Here is an 18,781-nt window from a genome sequence, read left to right as displayed (position 1 = left end):
CCCACATGGCTTTTAAAAATAAAAACTCAAGTTGACTTGTCTTTTCAATTATGACTTTAATTAGTAAATCGTTACGTAACCCTAATGAACTAAAAATACGGTGATGTACTTCTATTATAATCCTTCATTATTGTAACAAAATTGGCTAAATTTTATGTATTTTAGAAATTGGCATCTTCTCAGATGAGGTGATTCCAGAGGTCATGTGACGCGTGTACACGTGATGAGGATGACAACGCCCATGAACCTGGTTTACTCGGATACCCCAATATTTTAAACCAGGTTAAGAGGGTGAGAAGCGCGGTTAAACTCGGATTAATTGTGTGACGCATCTCATTTTGCCCATATATGGAATAAGGAATTCCCTTTTCCAGCTAGCAACTCGATCGATCCGACTCTGAAGACTGATCCGTGCCAAACAAGTCATACTGATACACTGCATGCTGCATGTACCAATGTACTGAACTGGTGCCACCCACACCTGCATTTGTCATCTTCTTGAGTGTATGTGAGTAATTTATAACAATTTTGGAATGTATCGAATGTTACGAAAGAATGATTGATTCTTGTCAACCTGGCCCTGGGGAGGAGGGTATTAAAATTGGGGGTGGGCAAGAAATTTTGGCAAGCCGAAAAAAAAGGGGGGCAAGCAATTTTGGCAAGCCAAGAGGGGGTGGGCAAGCAATTTTGGCACACATTCTTGGGGCGCCTTTTAAATAAAACGCTCTAAGGCTTTCAGGAAAAACGCACAGAAACACTTAAATAGGCAAATTTTCCTGCTCGCTGCGCTCGCAACATGAATATTCTCTCGGTCGGGCCACGTCACATCCATTCAGAATCAGAATCAGAATTTATTGACATTCACCATATCAGGTACAGTCAAATACAAAACAACACACAAAATACTACAACTAATTTTATACAAATTTTTAGTCAAAGGAAAAGACACAATGAAAATAAGAAAATTACTATAAACTAGCACAATAATAACGTAACACTGAAAACTAATTACTTAAAAATACGAGAAGCAAAAAATTGAAGAAAAAAAATTAATGCATTGGAGTGAAAACAACTTATCGCATATTTTTATTTGCAGAGAGTCGAACCTGGCACAATAGTGTAGGTAACCTAGGCAAACCTTAGTTAACACATTTACTAGTCAGCGAATTCAGCCGAGACCGGGGCCCCAACACAATGCATATTTACATAGAAATTTGAATTTTTTCGAGAATAGGTGGGTGAAGGAAACCTACATAAATATGTTTTCTATACTTCACTTGACCCAAATATATGATTTTTTATGGTGATAATCAAGTCGCACATGGAATTTTAGAAGTATTTTGATAGCAGTTCCATTAAAAAAAAGCTGCCATCGCCATGAGACTAAGATCTAGAAACACCCCGAAATGCCGTTTTGGGGAATTTTGCTAGCTGAATCTTTTTGATGAAAGTCAATCTTTGACAAGATGTAACTTTGCTACGGAAAGTGCTATGAAAAAAAGGTTTTCAGTTTTGGCTTAGTTTACTCAAGGGCTTTAATTTGATATATAAAACGATGCAATTTGATGGCAAATTTGAATTCACATAGGATACCTACAATAGTGTGATAGCTTGTGACACTCCAGAGTTCAGTGAATGCGAAGGTTGTTTTCACTCCCACTCCAGTGCTAAGTCAGCCGGTCATGCCCGGATGTCCGACCGACAGAATAGACCATTAAAGGTTTGCAAATTGGGATCCCAAAAATTTGGTAGGCCTATGTGCAAAGGGGCTGGGCAAAGATTTTTTGGCGGGCCGAGAGGGGGAGGGGCAAGCAATTTTTGTCAGGCCAAGCAATTTTTGGTGAGCTGTTCGGAAATTTTGCAAAAGATAAAGCCACCAGGTACACTTAGACAATAATAACTGCGCACCATCTATTTTGAGGTCATTGTGTGAAATCCCTTACCAAACTTGAATGTCTTCCTGTTGTATTCTTTTTAAGTATTCTGAATATATTCATAGAATGTATTCATGATGTATTATTTTCTAGTGGTTTGAATACTAGCTAGAACCACATTATTCAACGGACATAACAAGTCTTTCTGAATACTAATATGTAAATTAGAAGATTAATAACAGTATTTGAACCACTTATTTGAACCACTTAATTTATATTAGCTTATGTTGTAATACTAGCACTAGTATTCTAACCACTACCACTAGTATTCTTACCACTACCCCTAGTATTTTAACAACCAACTAGTATTCTGAATACTAATATGTAAATAAGAATACACACACTAGTATTCTGAATAGTAATATGTAAATGAGAACAACTCACTAGTATTCAAACCACTTATAAGTATTCCTATAGGCCGAAATATTTAAATGAGAATACTTGCTAGTATTCTTAATACTAATATGTAAATGAGAATACTAATATGTAAATGAGAATACTAGTGGTATTTCCTTCTGAATACTAATATGCAAATGAGAATACTAGTGCTATTTATAGCATTCTGAATACTAATATGCAAATGAGAAGACTAGTAATATTGCTTGCCTAAATGTTACCATGGTTATTGAAGTCATACAGCTATTTTGTTCTGAACATATTTCTGATTGTGGTCACCTCATTTTGGCAGCAAAATATGTCTAGAAGGAAACCTGGTTCTATTTCAATTACACATACCACAAGACTACTGAAGGCATGTTCATGTTGGTCCGACTCCACTTATTGTGCATGCAGTACCAAATGCTGTTTGCATCAAATTTGAATGCTGTTTAGGTCAAATTTGAGCTGCTGTTGTAACAAAGTAACAAAGGAGTTTCCTTTTGAAGCTCACAGTTTACCTACCTTAGGAATTCATTTAGAGTTTTATGACAAACATTTTAGCTTGCAGCAAGGAGTTGCATGACATTCTGGTAGGCCTACAGTACAAGTTTTTAACCACCCAACCGATGCAGACAAGTAAATTCCACCGTGAATGAACAAATAAAAGATATGATACATTATAAATCAATTTAATACTTGTTAATGATGATGACCATTGATAGGGGGGAGCACTCAACTTAAGAAGTGACGGTATGTGTCTGTCAATTAGGCCCCCTTGAAGTCGCATATACCCGACGACCCCTTTTTTAAAAGTCATACCCAATGACCTCCCTTTTTTAGGTGCAGCTACCCAATGACCCCTTTTTTCTTAAATTGTATCATAAAATGCTACGATGAATAATGCGGAAACTTTCAAATTCTCTTAATTCACTGAGCAAATTTGTATTTGAATTCAGAATAAGAATTAGAATTTTTCCAAAATTGTCTACCTGATGACCCCTTATTTTAAATTGTATACCAAAAGACCCCCTGTTTTCAATATATTATAGGCCCCCTACCCAATGACCCCCTTTTTATTTTCTTTGTACCCAATGACCCCTTTTTTAAAACAACTTTTTGTAGCGATAGGCCCCTACTTTAGGCAGGTAGGCACATATTACCCGTCACTTGTAAAGTTGAGTGCCCCCGGGCATTGACCATCATGATTGTAATGAAGCTGAAGATCCTATGTTTGTTTTAGCGGCATTATTTTTAATATATTTTGTTTGCATTTTGATGGTAACCATCTTGATGATGAGGACTGACCAATGATGATGACTATCATGTTGATGATAATGATGATGCATGTAATCGAAGCTGAAGATCCTAATGGAGATGGCATTCTCTTTTATTTGCATTTTGATGATCATTATCATGTTGATAATAATGATGTTGACCCTCATGTTAGTGTGTGACATTAATGATGACGATGATTCCTCTATCACGATGATGACTTGGACCCCGTTTAAGATCGATTTATGCGACATCTAGTGACAAGGTATTGCAATTCGAAATACGCAATACTTTTCGTAATTGAATGATGTGTTAAAGTATTCACACGTACCACATCATTTGATCAAATTATGAGCTTTATTTTATCATAAGTTGATGAAAACCACCTCAGGAAAAACTCATTTTGAATCCATGTGACTATATAGATAGAGGTTATTTATATACTAGTATTTATTACACAGAGGCTAAGAGCAAATTGCAACATTTGACATTAACATTCAATATCATGGATGTTTAATTGTATGTGAAGTATAAGCTTACCTTTTTACTTTTTGTTCATGTTGTTTGGCAAAGCCAAAGTAGCACATGAATTAACCTGATGATTACAGCACACAGTGGAACCCAACTAAAACATGTACACATTATCCAGGAAGGTTTAAAAAGCCAATTTTTGTTTAAAATAACAGCAGAATTATATATGTAACTGCCATGTCTGAAGCAAATTTGAAACTGGCAGTTGACCTGACCCTGACCTGGAAGTAGTAATATTATACCACTTATTCTTAGTATTATTTTTCTTCACAATTTCCCTCTGGGTGTTGATAGTGTAAATACCACTTGTTAAGTATTCAGATATTTGGATAACGTTCTTAATAGTGGTGGCTTACTATTATACCACTTATTTTAGATGCTAACTACATGCAGTATTCATACCACTTAATAAGTATTCGATGCTAGCTAGTATTCTACACCACTTATTTTAGATGCTAGCTAGTATTCATACCCCTTATAATTATTCGATGCTAGCTATAGTATTCATACACCACTTATTTTAGATGCTAGCTAGTATTCATACCACTTAATAAGTATTCAGATTTTAGATTTTAGTATCAAACCAAACTGAAATTTAGTATTGAAACCAGGAGAATACATTCAACCACAAAAATACCATTAAACAAGTATTCAGAATACAACATGAATATATTCAGAATACTTATTAAGTATTCAAGTTTGGTAAGGGATTGGAGGGTTTTGTTTTGGGCTGAGGTATTTTTCCTGAAAAATACCGAGGCCCAAAACAAAACCTGACAATTTCACACAATAACCTCAAAATAGATGGTGCAAAGTTATTATTGTCATTCATTACCGATGTATCTAATATTTTGAACAAATCAAAATGGCATTTTATGTTATTTTATGCCATAAAACGCTGTTAAATATAACCAGTTTTAATTATTGTTGTAACCTACCCAACAAAAAATTGACCAGGCGAATATAACATTCGCGCTGACAACAAGAGCTACCAATCACAGAAGCGCGACAGCATCGCGTAGGCGTGTGCGTTGCCATAACGCTTAGCTTATACACGCACAGAAGTCATTGTTGCGCGTCCGGAGTCATTGTGAGTTATTAATGACCTCGCAATTAGTGCGCGGTCAGGCAATCAATTTCTTTTGATTGGATTACAGGCTTCGCGTATATTAATGAGGTTATGAATTAGGCCTAAAGGGGGGCCCAATTAGTATTAGGCCTAAGTATAGGCTCATGGTATTGGGGCAGGTCTACAATTGTATGGGCTGTGCAATAATATCTTCCCCAGCCAAAAGAGGGTGGGGGAAATCAAATTTTTGCTAGAGTTTGTAACATTCCTGCTCGCTATACCTCGGACTCGCTACACAAGATAGATGCAGCTAGACGATGACCTGTTCATACTCGCTATGTAACAGTGTGTGTGATTGGTCAAGCCAATTTTTTTTTTGGAAAATAGCCCAATTTTACCTCACTGTAGCCAACAGTTTTGAAATTTCTCCAAAATTTGGAGGAAAATTTGAAAAAATTTAGAAAATTTGCGTTAAATTTGGCCTAGAATTGTGAATTTTGGTATATCGATGGGTCCAAATTTCTTGAACAATTGGTATATTGATGATACCCAAACCAAATGTGATAACCCCCCCCCCCCGGGGCACAGATGTATGGCCCCTATACAATTATTTCTCCCCCCAAAAGACTTGCCCAGCAAACAGGGCCGCAAACATAAATATTTTTGAAATGCTATATGTGATAACATGCCTTTTGGTTTTGGTAAATGTATGATCTTCAAGATAATGTGAAATTATTTTTAAGTCCTCCAATAGAACCCCATGCAAATGACCAAATGGACAGAAACCTTTCCTGACAGTTATTACCAATATGTTTTAGCATTTTGAGTCCAGAATAACAAAATTAAAATATGATGGAAATCTAGCTTACATTAGGGGCCCTTTAAAAAGTTACATTGTACATTACATGCAAGTTTACATACATAGTATAATAATATAAATGTTTTATGTTACAGTGCAGACTGCAGAATTCACATAAATCTTTAGATAAAAGATGAGTGGAAGAGGTATGGGACGAGTGAGACAGAGGTTTGCAAACTTACCTAAGGCTCTGGCTGAATGCTCAAAAGAGGTAGGCTGCATAGCGTTATCAGTGGCATAGCCAAGGGCTCCCCCTCTGTGTGCTCCCCCCTTGCCTTGTGAGAAGTCTTTCATTTCCGCCACTAAAACCCAGGGGGTGCTGCATGGCTGCCCTAATATTTTGGATTTTTATGTCTTAGTACTTTTTGGTCCATTTTTGTCAAATTTTTCCTCTTGAAAGTTGTCTTTCCCACTGCAACCCCCGAAATAGTTCTGGCTCATGCCACTGAGCTTAATACTCAATTTCTGTTATATGCTTATTGTTTTAGTGATTACCAAAGGTCAGTGCAGCTTATAATCTAGGCTTAGTATGACAGTAATGTTTGAAAAATACTGATAGACTAAATCAAAGTTATTTCAAAAGATAATCATAAAAAATGTAGATTTAGGCCTATAGGCCTATGCATTTATAATATGCATAATCCCCATGCCTTTGGCAAAAAACAACACTTGTGTTACCCCCCTGACTGAGAATTCAACTATTTTTGGCAAATCTTCCTCAAATATTAGACAAAATTTCAATTTCTAGTTATAGACGAATCCAAATCCACGCATTCCTATACCTGACTAGCAGCCTTTAGTTGGGTAGCCGTCGGCTACAATGCACCCAAAATGTGTAATGATTCGGCCTTGGCGGAAATTTTAAACTGCATTCCACCACCCGTTTTACATCTTCCGCGAAAACACAGGTAGACAAAAGAATGATTAAAGTTTACAACACAATAGGCCCTACAGTTCCCTTCGGCAAAACACACAGCTTCTACATGGTCTATTCGCTGTTGAAGTGACAAAATAATCGGATTAACTACACCATATCAAACGCTACAAATGGATGTACTTGCGAATAAAAGGACTAAGTATATATAGCTAGATGCGACGGGATTACCTGCGGAATTATCTCTATTGTATTTTTCTATTAACCCTCCTCGTCCTTGCATCTTCTCTAGGTGTTAGGCGGCTTTTATTTGCACAATAGGGCGCTCAAAACACCAGGTTGGTGCTAGCGGCTACCCAAAGATGGCCGACCAAATCCTGACCATGACTTGGCTCGTTGGATTCGTCTATAGGAGGAAATGCCTGAGGAAATGATGTGATGTACAATATCCATATGTGACCCAATCTGATCCACTCAGGCCAAAGTCAGAAATTTTGAAATTTGAGTTACCACCATTACTAACTTGCTCAGTGCCTACACTTACTGATGTTAAATCCCTAGGTCTGTTAAGTTAAATTCTTGGTGGCAAAGTTATGAACTTTTAAATATAGTTTACATGTTTTTTCTCCTTACTTTTTGCCTAGATATCTCAGTTTCAATATTGCCCACTTTAGCCTGATTGGATCAGATCTGGTCATTCAAATTTGCCAATACTACCGCACCCATTGCATCAGGTGCATAATTCTCATGCTCAACCCGTAGCCAGGAGGGGGTGTGATGCACACCCTAATTGACCAAAGTTCCCTTTCCATGATAAAATTTTGAATATACCCAAGAAGGTCCAAAAAAGTACCACCTTTTCATGTTTGTTTTTAAGTAGCCCTAAAAGTCCTATACTTTAGGGGGATAAGTCCACTTAGCCAGTCAACTGTGTTTATATACTCCTGCAGGCGTCCGTGTATGCTACGTGTGTGACAAGTAAGGACCATGTGACCAAACATGCATGTGCTCAAGAATTCCAGATGTACAAGGACTGCTTCCAAAGAGCGGTAAGATAGGTGTTTGGAATACTGGGAAATCATTGTTTATAGCATTGCATGAGCATTTTCCCCGCATATATTTTTCTTGACCCCCCCCCCCCTCATTTCCCTTCAGCTTCAAAACCCCCAAATTTCAACTTTTTGCGACAAATTTTGTTGATTTTGCCCCCCTGAAATTCACTTTCAACCACCCCAAAAGAAAATTCATGGTACCTTGCCTCCACTGCTTGCCAGGCTCATTGCACATGCAGTCACATTCTTATAAGGCCAAAAAAAAAAGGTTTGTCTCAAAGCTCACAAGATTTGTAAAATCGTGTGATTTGGAAAAAAGAAATGCAGAATTTTTTTTATTTAAAAAAAAAATATTTTTTAGTTTTTCCAGAAAAATTCATGAAATTCTGATTTTTTTCTCCAAATACCATGAAAAAGTCGGAATAAAAAAAAAAAAAAAAAAAAAAATTTTGCGACAAATTTTGTTGATTTTGCCCCCCTGAAATTCACTTTCAACCACCCCACCCCCACCCGAAAGAAAATTCATGGTACCTTGCCTCCACTGCTTGCCAGGCTCATTGCACATGCAGTCACATTCTTATAAGGCCAAAAAAAAAAAAAGGTTTGTCTCAAAGCTGGCACAAGATTTGTAAAATCGTGTGATTTGGAAAAAAAGAAATGCAGAATTTATTTTTAAAAAAAAAAAAAAATTTTTAGTTTTTCCAGAAAAATTCGCGAAATTCTGATTTTTTTCTCCAAATACCATGAAAAAAGTCGGGAATAAAAAAAATTTCAAAAAATTGCATTTCGCATTTGTTTTCAAACCACTCGTGAGCTTTGAGACAAACCATTATTTTTTTTGGCCTAATTCATCTTGTGTACTGAGTTGCTGGAAACCTGGTCATTGTTTTAGGTATTTATTCAATATGCACATGAGTCATCAATCATGTATAAATCATAAAAAATTATGACCTTTGGTCATCAAACAGTTGTATTTTCCTCCATATCAAACAATGAGGTTGAGCCATGTTTGAACTTCAACTTACTTATTTTAAATTGCATATCAGTATGTGGTAAAATGTATTTGTCATATATATGAGGAGTCACAGTTTCATTTGATCAAAAATGAAATTTACACTAAAAGACTTCCAAGAAAATGATTGGAATGGTCCACATGCGGTTTTTAACAATATATGTTTGATATCTATTCAAATACACACATAGTTTGGAGGACGAGGACCTAAGATTGAGGCCCTTTAACTTGGACTTATAAAAACGAGGACTATACGTTTGCACCTGAAACTCTGCACCAAACAGTGGAACCCCATGGGGAGAGGGGATTGCAGTGTAAAAAAAAAAAAAAAATGAAAGAAAAAAGTGCCCCTGACAAAAAATAAATGAAAACCGTGAATTAGGCAAAAGAAAAGGGAATTCCACTGAAATTCACCCTGATCATGGGCCAAAATAGCGTAAAATAAACTCCAGTGCTATAAAGTCATGGACAATAAAATATACAGACCTATCACCACCAGCAGGCAAAGTCAAAGGTCTATATTAAAAATAGAAATGAATTTGTCTCTAAAAGCATGTTAGAAATTTATATGTTTTAAGTTTTGACACTCTTTGATGGCCCAATCAGTAGATGATATAGGCCTAGCTGAATGGGTGACTAAATTTAACCCAAAATGTACTAAGAATAGCACCAATCTAGGCACATTGAATCTTAATATAGTAATATATATGTTAGCTCTAGTAGATAAGAAGCCAAAATTAGATGATCAAATAGTATAAATAAAGATACATGTAGAGGGCCTGTGCAATCATTGAAACAAATTATATGGGTGCTTTTAATAATACTATAGGCTGGCAAATATTTCAGTTAATTGGTTGTGTGAGTAATTATGGACTGGATAGAGAAGAAAAATGGTTTAGATAAGAGAAATAATGTTTCGAAACTGCAGTTGTATTCCAGATGTTTCCAAGGCAACCCAGATTTCCAATAAGTTGAGTAAAAAAAATATAATATTATATAGATAGGTTTTTAGCATGGATGGACGAATGTGTCTCCACCGGTGGGGTCACTCCCTGGTAGGGGGACGCATAGGACCGTTACCACAAGTATAAATTACCCCCTTTTGCAGTTGATTTCAAGGACAAATCATGAAATTTTGCCCCCTTTTTTACTCCAAAACAAGGACAAAATGGTACTCTGAAACACACCTATTTTTTAGATTCCAAGGACACATTTGCAATTTTGACCCTATTTCAACATTTCAAGGATGATGCTTTTATGAATGTTTTTCAGTAATTAACAGGGCATCACAAAATTCAAGTAGTACACCTTGCATATAAATCAGAGATACATAGTGGTGGTTGTTGAAATACAAATATTTCTGTGACACCCGTATAATTACAGTGCTAACTATTCCGAAATCAGTAACAGAACCAGCTACTGGTATGTAGAGCCTTCCTGTGGCTATAGCAACATTTCTGAATCTATGCTAAGGCTACATACTAAATAGAACCGAGAACAATATTGATTACGGGATGAGTACTGAAGTAGGAAACCAAATTTATTCCTGTGATTTATTTATCTGGCCAGCTATCCACGGATCGGGAGAAAATAATAAGAATTACCCTTTTTTCAATTTCAGCGGACATTTGTGCAATAAAACACCCGTATTTTTCCAATTTCACAGACAATTTTTGTCTGTGGACAAGCCCTAAAAATGAACCCTTTTTCCGCGATTATGGTAACGATCGTGCGGTCAGTATTGCAAGTTGAGTGACCCCACCGGGGTGTCTCCCACCTGCCCTTAGGTTAGGTCATTTGATCCACAGCCTCATCCTCCCCCCTCCCCAATACCACAGGAAAGTTCTGGATACATAATGTGTATGTCCAAAAAAAATTCTTGCAGGTTAACTAAATTACACATCACAGTCCTATGGAGCAGTCTAATACACATTTAACTTGTGAACACAACATCGGAATTAACTGACATTTTGGGAATAAGCATTTTTCATGGATATCTATACTGAAAAATTTCATAAAAAGAGGATGCTAGAATCACAAAATAGTAGGTTTGTGCCAACAAAGATACATTTTACAAACAAGACACATAATGTATGTCATAGTTTTGAAATCTAGACTTCAAATTGAAAAAAAATAAATAAATGAAAAGCATTTTAAGGTTACACGAAGAAACGTATAAAAGACGTATAAAGTTGTTCTCTAAAACCGCGTTTTCTCAGCAATCAAATATCGCAGTGAGTCAAAAGTTGGTGCATGAATGTATCTTTACTCTAGTCTAATAGGCGCGGCCTATGAATATATTTTTACCAGAATTACATCTTCTCTGATTTTTACAAATTAGATAACAAAATAGGCCCCTATTGGTTGTTGGTTTTGTTATTGTTGTTGAAGTTATTGTTGTATATATTGCATAATCAGGGTATAAATAGGTCTACTAGGCCTATTATACTTATAGCCTATAGAAGCATTGATTTATTTCACGACAGATATCATCCAGGATAATTTTAAAAATTGTAATTGTAGTAAATCCAAAGGAAAATTGCCGTAAAACGGCTGCCCACAATCACCCCCCAATCAGCCCATATGGTCCTATGGTCGCCCCTCCCTATCCCTGCAACATATAGGATGACTCACGAGCATGCGGTTTGTCCGTGGCCCTAGTTCAGATTGATACACTATTGCACGCGTGGTCGAGTTCATTCTTTTCTGCATGGCTGTTTCCTTTATTAACTTACGCCCCTCTGGAATCAAGCCTTGAAAATCAATTGTGTTTAACCTTAATCAGTGCTTATACAAAAGTAAATGCATAAACAAGAGTCCGAAGTTTTCCGTGTTATGGAAAACGGAAAAAAATCATGGAATCGGAGGTACAACACGGAAAATGACATTTTTGTATGATGTGACAAAGGTCGTTAAAAGATAAGAGAAATAAATGTTAAAAACAATCATGAGTTGTGTGTGTCAACTTTTATGATAAAAATACTGTTTAATAATACCGAAATAAAGGTATAATACCAAGGCATGAACCCCTATATCCCTCTAAACATCGTAACAGCCGGCCTATTATCGTGAGAATATTCTAATCAGAGCACATTAATCTCATATTGAACACTTTATTGTGACATTAATATCATTGTTCATACATTTTGCATCATTTGTGAAGCACGGATTTCCAAATTTTACAACACGGATTACAACACGGAAAATGAATTTTAGAAAACGGTAAACTTCGGACTCTAGCATAAACCTGTTATTTTTTAGCCTTATCAGAAGATGATAATTGAGGGACTCGAAAAATGTTCAACATGCAACAATAGCCACAATGTACAGCATAGGCTCTAGATATGAATCATCAATCATATGATACCTAAAATTAGGTTTACACCACCTTTTGCAGAACATGTTCAGTAGCGTAGCCAGGATTTTGGTGTGAGAGGGCAAAGCCAAATTGTTGTCTCCATTTAGGGGGCAATTTAATGCAAGATTTTTGTCCCCATTTGTCAATTTTTTGTCCTATTTTTGGTCATTTTAAGGCATTTTGCTCTTTGTCATTCCCATTCTGTCCCTGAAAATTTTCTGTGGTTGTGCTTGAAATGGGGGTGGGGGGGCACAAATATTGAATATAAAAAATTGTATGGGATGATAAGAACAAACTGGTTTGGAAAAGCAGTGTGGGAAAGGGAGCAGAGTAATGCACATAGTCATACATACAAACAGCCCCCACATATATCACATATTTTAGTAGAGGGAATTTACCTCATAATCTCATTCATAGGAGTGTTAACAAGAATGAAAAGTGATGAGCCATGGGGGAGTAAGAAGCTCATATCCAGGGGGGGCACTCAACTTTAGAAGTGACGGGTATGTGCCTACCGGCATCGCGAAGTAGGGGCCTATCGGGTACAAAGCGTTATTTTTAAAAAGGGGGTCATTGGGTACAAACAAAATAAAAAAGGGGGTCATTGGGTATAATATTTTGAAAAAAGGGGGTCATTGAGTATAAGATTTCAAGAACAGGGTCATCAGGTAGAAATTTAGAAAAAATTGAGCAAAATTTTGAAAGTTTCGGCATAATTTTGAAAAAATGAAGCAAAATTTGAAAGTTTCGGCATTATTTTGTTGCATTTTGATGATGCTATTCTAGAAAATATAGAAAAAGGGGGTCATTAGGTAGCCGCAACCAAAAAAAGGGGTCATTGGGTAGCCGCAACTAAAAAAAGGGGGTCATCGGGTATAGTCGACTTCAAAAGAGGGGGCCTATTGACAGGCACATACAGTCACTTCCAAAGTTGGGGGCCCCCCCCCCCCCGGGCTCATATACCCACACAAGTTTGTTTCCAATACTGCATTTGTTTTATTTGATAATCACCACTGAAGCTACAGGTGTGGAGGAAGAGCTAGGAAGGGGGTATTTGACATGCTGTGACAAATCGTTATCAGGGCCGTCGCTAGAGGGGGTATGGGGGTGTGACACCCCCCCAATACACAATTTTGTCGGCAAAATTTGACTGCTGTCGGCAAAACCATGTGACTGTCGGCAAATGTATTCAACGGTATGTGTGATTGTCGGCAAATTGTGAGAGCCATATAAAAGATTAATGTGTTATGAAATTGTGTTGTTGTAGTAACGTAATAAACCTAGGCTACTGTCTGTTAATGGTATAGTAGTTACTAGTTAAAAAAAATGTATTTGAAAAAAATTTTGACTCCTACCGCGCTGTCCTGGCTAAAAAATTTTTGCGTCAACAAATTACAAAAAATTTCAGTCGGCAAATAATACTGTACACCCCCCGAATCATATTGGTCTAGCGACGCCCCTGATTGTTATTTTCATACGTGACCATTACTTTATATCTGGTGTTTGCACTGAAAATTGTTAATTTTGTTTATCACAAGTTTTACCACATTGGGACAGGTAGTTCAAACTGTTCTTTTCTCTTGTTGTGCATATTTTAGGATAAAATCTGACCTAAGAAATAATCAAATGAAAAACCACTTTTCAAATTTTTGGTTCTCAGCCCACATACAGGAAACAAATGGGTTTTAGTGTTTTTAATCTTTTATGTTTTTTGGTTTTATTGTATTTTTTTTGGGGGGTGCCTTTTACAGTGTGGATCAAAATGACAGTTCTCCATCTATGTTTGGTGTTTTTGAAAGCCTGCCTCTTCCAAACACACCATTGGATCCATTTGAAATAAAGTACAGAGTATGTATTACAAAATTTGGTTACATTTTTTGATTGACAAATCCAAAATTACTCCCAGGTTTTAGACTCGCCATCTTGGCTGATGGCGTCTTCAGAATGACCACTGGTAATCCACTGTTCCCGCAAGATTGGCTGCTACTTCCGGGTGAGTGATGCAAAAATCGCCAGAAGTGAGAAGCAGTCAATCCAGCAGGAAAAGTGAATCCACAGTGGTCATTCTGAAGAAGCCATCAGCCAAGATGGCAATCAAAAAATCAAATTTAATTTAATCTGCAATCCTACAAATGTACAATGTATAGGGCTATTTCCTGTATTACAAAATTGTACGGTCATTACATTTCAAGTGGATTCAGTGGTGAGTTTGGAAGAGGCAGAATTTTCAAAAACACCAACATTGGATAAAAAGTATAAAAACAATAATTTTGATAGTCTGTATTCCCTTGAACCGCCCAGTCTGGTGAATTGGCTAGGATGGCAAAAACTCTGACATTTACCACAGCATAATTATCAGTGTTCGAAATTTCGGTTGTCCGTTCGCCCGGGACAACTAAAAAAGTCGCCAGACAACCAAAAATACTGATTCGGTTGTCCGCCGGACAACCATAAATCTGTAGCCAAAACTCACCTTTGTACGTGTATTGGACAACCAAACACTTAGACGGACAACCAGAAATTGTAACCTGGTTGTCCGTGGGACAACCATTTATTTTTCCTTAAGGGGGGTACTACACCCCTGGCCAATTTTGTGCCTATTTTTGCATTTTTCTCAAAAATTATAGCGCATAGGTGACAAGTAAGATATGTATATTATAGGGGCAACTCAAGGCAAGTAGTTATTGATTTATTGATCAAATATTGGTTTTCCCTCATTTTTGACTGTAACTCCACAACTGTTGTCTGTGCTGAAATAAATTTTCCAGTAATAAATAAATAAACTTGCCCCAATAATATACATATCTTACTTGTCACCAATGCGCTATAATTTTTGAGAAAAATGCAAAAATAGGCACAAAATTGGGCAGGGGTGTAGTACCCTCTTAATTCGAACATTGATAATTATCACTATCAAGAGGTGCTGGCATGCTTTGTATGCCAAAGGTTGACACACTTACGGAATTTTTTGTAGCAAATTTTGCGCACGCATTTAAACGTATTACAGTTCTGAAAAGTTTAACCACCTTTATACTTTATAATGGCAAAGTTGCATGCAACCTGTCTTTCTGTTTACAATCATCATCATAGTTCATAAAACTTTCAATTATAATGATCTAAATATTGGATCTTTATGAACGAAATCTCATATGAACTATGATCTCATCCGGGGGTCTGTATGCATGCGTGACCAAAAAACAAGTAAAAGGGGTGTTTTTTTAGGCAAGGCAAGTTAAGCGCATGACGCATTTAGGGTCTAAAAAGCACTGATTTTCAAGAATAAGGGTAGTTTTCAATTTTTGGTAAATTACAAGTCCCAAAAGGGTACATTTTCTTCATTTTTACTAGCCAAAAGCTCATTAGGGGGCAAATACTATATTAAATTGCCTTATTAAGGGTAGACAAGGTAGTTGGTCGAAGCAGCCAAAAAATATCGATCTACATAATGTAAATCAATATATTATTGAAAAATAACACTTTGATGTTTTGAAAATTTCATTCTACAAACCATGTACATGTACTTTCAAACGTTGCTTGATTTATAATTATTAAAGAGTTATGTACGTTTATGTAAGTGTTGCAGGTGTTTCAGTCCTCCTACAACATAACTCAAGAACCACATGACCTACAAAAGTATATCTGTGATATTTGAATTCTTCTACACACTCGCTATGAAATGAGCAATGCGATTTTTGCCATGAAGCTGACTACCATTCGCAAGATGCTGTGAACTACCAAATTGCAACACTTTAAAATAGTGTCAAATCTTAAGGGGCTAAATTTGCTGGTAGCGTAAAATTCGTTTAGGAAGTGTACAGACTGTACAACATGATCTCAGTTATACATAGTTATATAAGCCACAATTATACAAAACAATTACAATAATATTACATTGATGAAAGTAACTGTTATTACATATTTATAGAGTTCCATCTTTTATTCCATTCATACATTTTACCTTTATTGTTTGCAATGTGTTTTTCAGTCTCGGCGACATTATTAAGCATACATTTAAAACCTTGTATGTCCAGCTTATTTTTATTACATCTTGCATTATAAATAAACTTTTTCCCCTGTAGAACAACAAAATTATAATGACAATAATCAACATCTAATATGCCCATCAGAACATCCTTCATGGTAAGACTAACTCTTTTTTTAAAGATATTATCTTGAACCTTCTTCCAAATTGAGCAGAAGTACCACATTGCCAAAATAAATGTGGGATATTTTCTAACTCCTGATTACAAAAAGTACAAAGATTTGAATCAACATAACCATATAGATTTTCATTTATACCTATAATTCTATGCAGAATTTTGAATTGAAAATACCTGAGTTTGGTTGATAGGGAGGAAGACAAGGGAATCCTGTAAATATTGTTCCAATTTAAATTCATATCATCAAAAAAGACAGCCCATTTGGCCTCGGCTTTGGGCGTCTTAAACAACTTGTCAACGCAAATTTTGTGAACCAATTTGCAGACCTTCTCAGAGGAACAGATAAGAGCAAGCATATCACTATCATACTTGAGTGCCCCTCCTGGGGATCTCATCATAATAGTTCATCAAACTTTCAATAATAATGATCAAAATATTGGATCTTTATGAACGAAATCTCAAATTGAACTATGATCTCATCAGCATATAGTTCATCAAACTTATAATGATCTAAATATTGGATCTTTATGAACGAAATCTCAAATTGAACTACGATCTTATCATCACAGTTCATCAAACTTTAATAATGATTTAAATATTGGATCTTTATGAACAAAATCTCATATTGAACTATGATCTTGTGTATGAAGTTGATATTTAGGTCAATAAACTTTGGTCGAGACTTAGGTTTGCGTAATTATGTATTTTGGCCTTAGTCTTGTTCTAAATACTGCTAGCTTGCAACTTGGTAATCAGTCATGTGATCTAACTGCCCAATTAACTGACCAGTAACATCAAAAATCTGGAAAAATGATCCCACCAGGAATGGAATCTGGGGCCTCAGATTTATGAGACCATGCACCTTAATATAAAAAGAGTATTTTGTGATCCTAACATCCTCTTTTTATGACATACCGTAAACGTTCGCCTAATGGCGCACCTGGGTAAATTTCATGTGCAAATAGAGAGCTACCTCTTCTCAAATACCAACAAGAATTAAGGTTCTGTGCCCTTATTTGCTGGTGGGAATTTTACGGGAGGGAATTTTATGGGAGGGCACTTTTAGGTTGTGCCTAAAATTCCACTTGTGTCAAGGGAATCCATAGCACCATTAGGCGAACGTTTACGGTATTTCAGTAGATATCCATGAAAAAAGCTTATTCACAACATTTCAGTTGATTCCGATTTTATGCATGATTATGTGTATTACACTGCTCCATATAGGCCTCTGTGTTGTAATTTTGTTCTGGTATACCAGAACGTAATACAAATTTGATAATATTTTTGCTAATCGAATTAATCTGCAAGAAATTTTGTACATAGCCAGGGCCCGGGTTTCCAGTGGTATAAAAATCTTTTTTTTTTTAGAAATTTTTTTAGAAAAGAAGGTGTGGATCACAAAATGCCCCTTTAACTAATTGCCCATGATAATTTAATAATGACATGAAAAATTTTAAAGTAAACATCTAACATATTGTGTAATATTTTCTTTCGCTCGTTTACTATTGCAGATGAGCAAAATGAAGGTCTGACTCTACATGGCAACAAGGTTGATGTGATGATAATACATGAAAACATGGAAGCTAGGATATCTTTCATCCGACTTGCTGTGCTTAGTGGAAGATTGGGAGCTATTACGGGTATAGCTAATATGGAAGAAGAATCTTCAGGAAACAGCATGGATACACATGAAATGACACTTGGAGCCTGGAGGTGCACCATTTTTGAAAGCACTTTTTAATTATGCAATGAAGTGTGTTTCCAATGATTACTCACTCCTCCATGGTGCTTGACATGTACAACCTTACGCATCTAGTAAAATGTATCACCTGCGTAAAAATTGCACCTTATAGCAGTAGCATAACCAGGACTCTTTCAGAGGGGGGGGTAATGGCAACTTTCAAGGGGGAAGACAAAATTGGTCAAAATGGGCTAAAATGTACAAAAAAAGGCCTAAAAAGCATACATTTTAGGGCAGTCAGCATTCCACAGGGGAGAAAGGGGCATGACTTCTCATGGGGGATATTACAAACTGAGGCTATGGGATGCATGTGGAGGAAAAAGAACACCATTGTCTTAAATATGAGACACACAAGAACTCAAGAACTGAAAATTCTTGTTGTTAACTCATAATCAATTTCATCAACAACTTGGCATTTATATTTATCGTTGTTTTCATCACAATGGAATTGGTATCATGACTTGGGTTGGCATGCCAAATGGGCTATTCTAGTTTAAATACATACACCTCGTATGGAATCCATGACCTTAATCTTCCACAT

At 36.3% G+C, this 18,781-nt stretch overlaps 1 long non-coding RNA gene across 2 annotated transcripts; it reads left to right on the top strand.

The window, feature by feature from the left end:
* Positions 1-248: 248 nt before the first annotated feature.
* On the top strand, positions 249-18,381 carry LOC140143352 (uncharacterized). 2 transcript variants are annotated; one of them, XR_011857744.1, is made up of 4 exons: positions 249-504; positions 6,139-6,254; positions 7,868-7,966; positions 18,011-18,381. It is a non-coding gene; the product is annotated as an uncharacterized lncRNA (long non-coding RNA). The 2 variants fall into 2 exon arrangements; XR_011857743.1 differs by having other exon boundaries at positions 250-508.
* The last annotated feature ends 400 nt before the right edge of the window (positions 18,382-18,781 follow it).

This window comes from Amphiura filiformis, unplaced genomic scaffold (assembly GCF_039555335.1).
Source record: "Amphiura filiformis unplaced genomic scaffold, Afil_fr2py scaffold_21, whole genome shotgun sequence".
NCBI classification, from domain to species: Eukaryota; Metazoa; Echinodermata; class Ophiuroidea; order Amphilepidida; family Amphiuridae; genus Amphiura; species Amphiura filiformis.
Note: the sequence above shows the minus strand (reverse complement) of the source record. Positions and strands in the feature narration are given on the sequence as shown.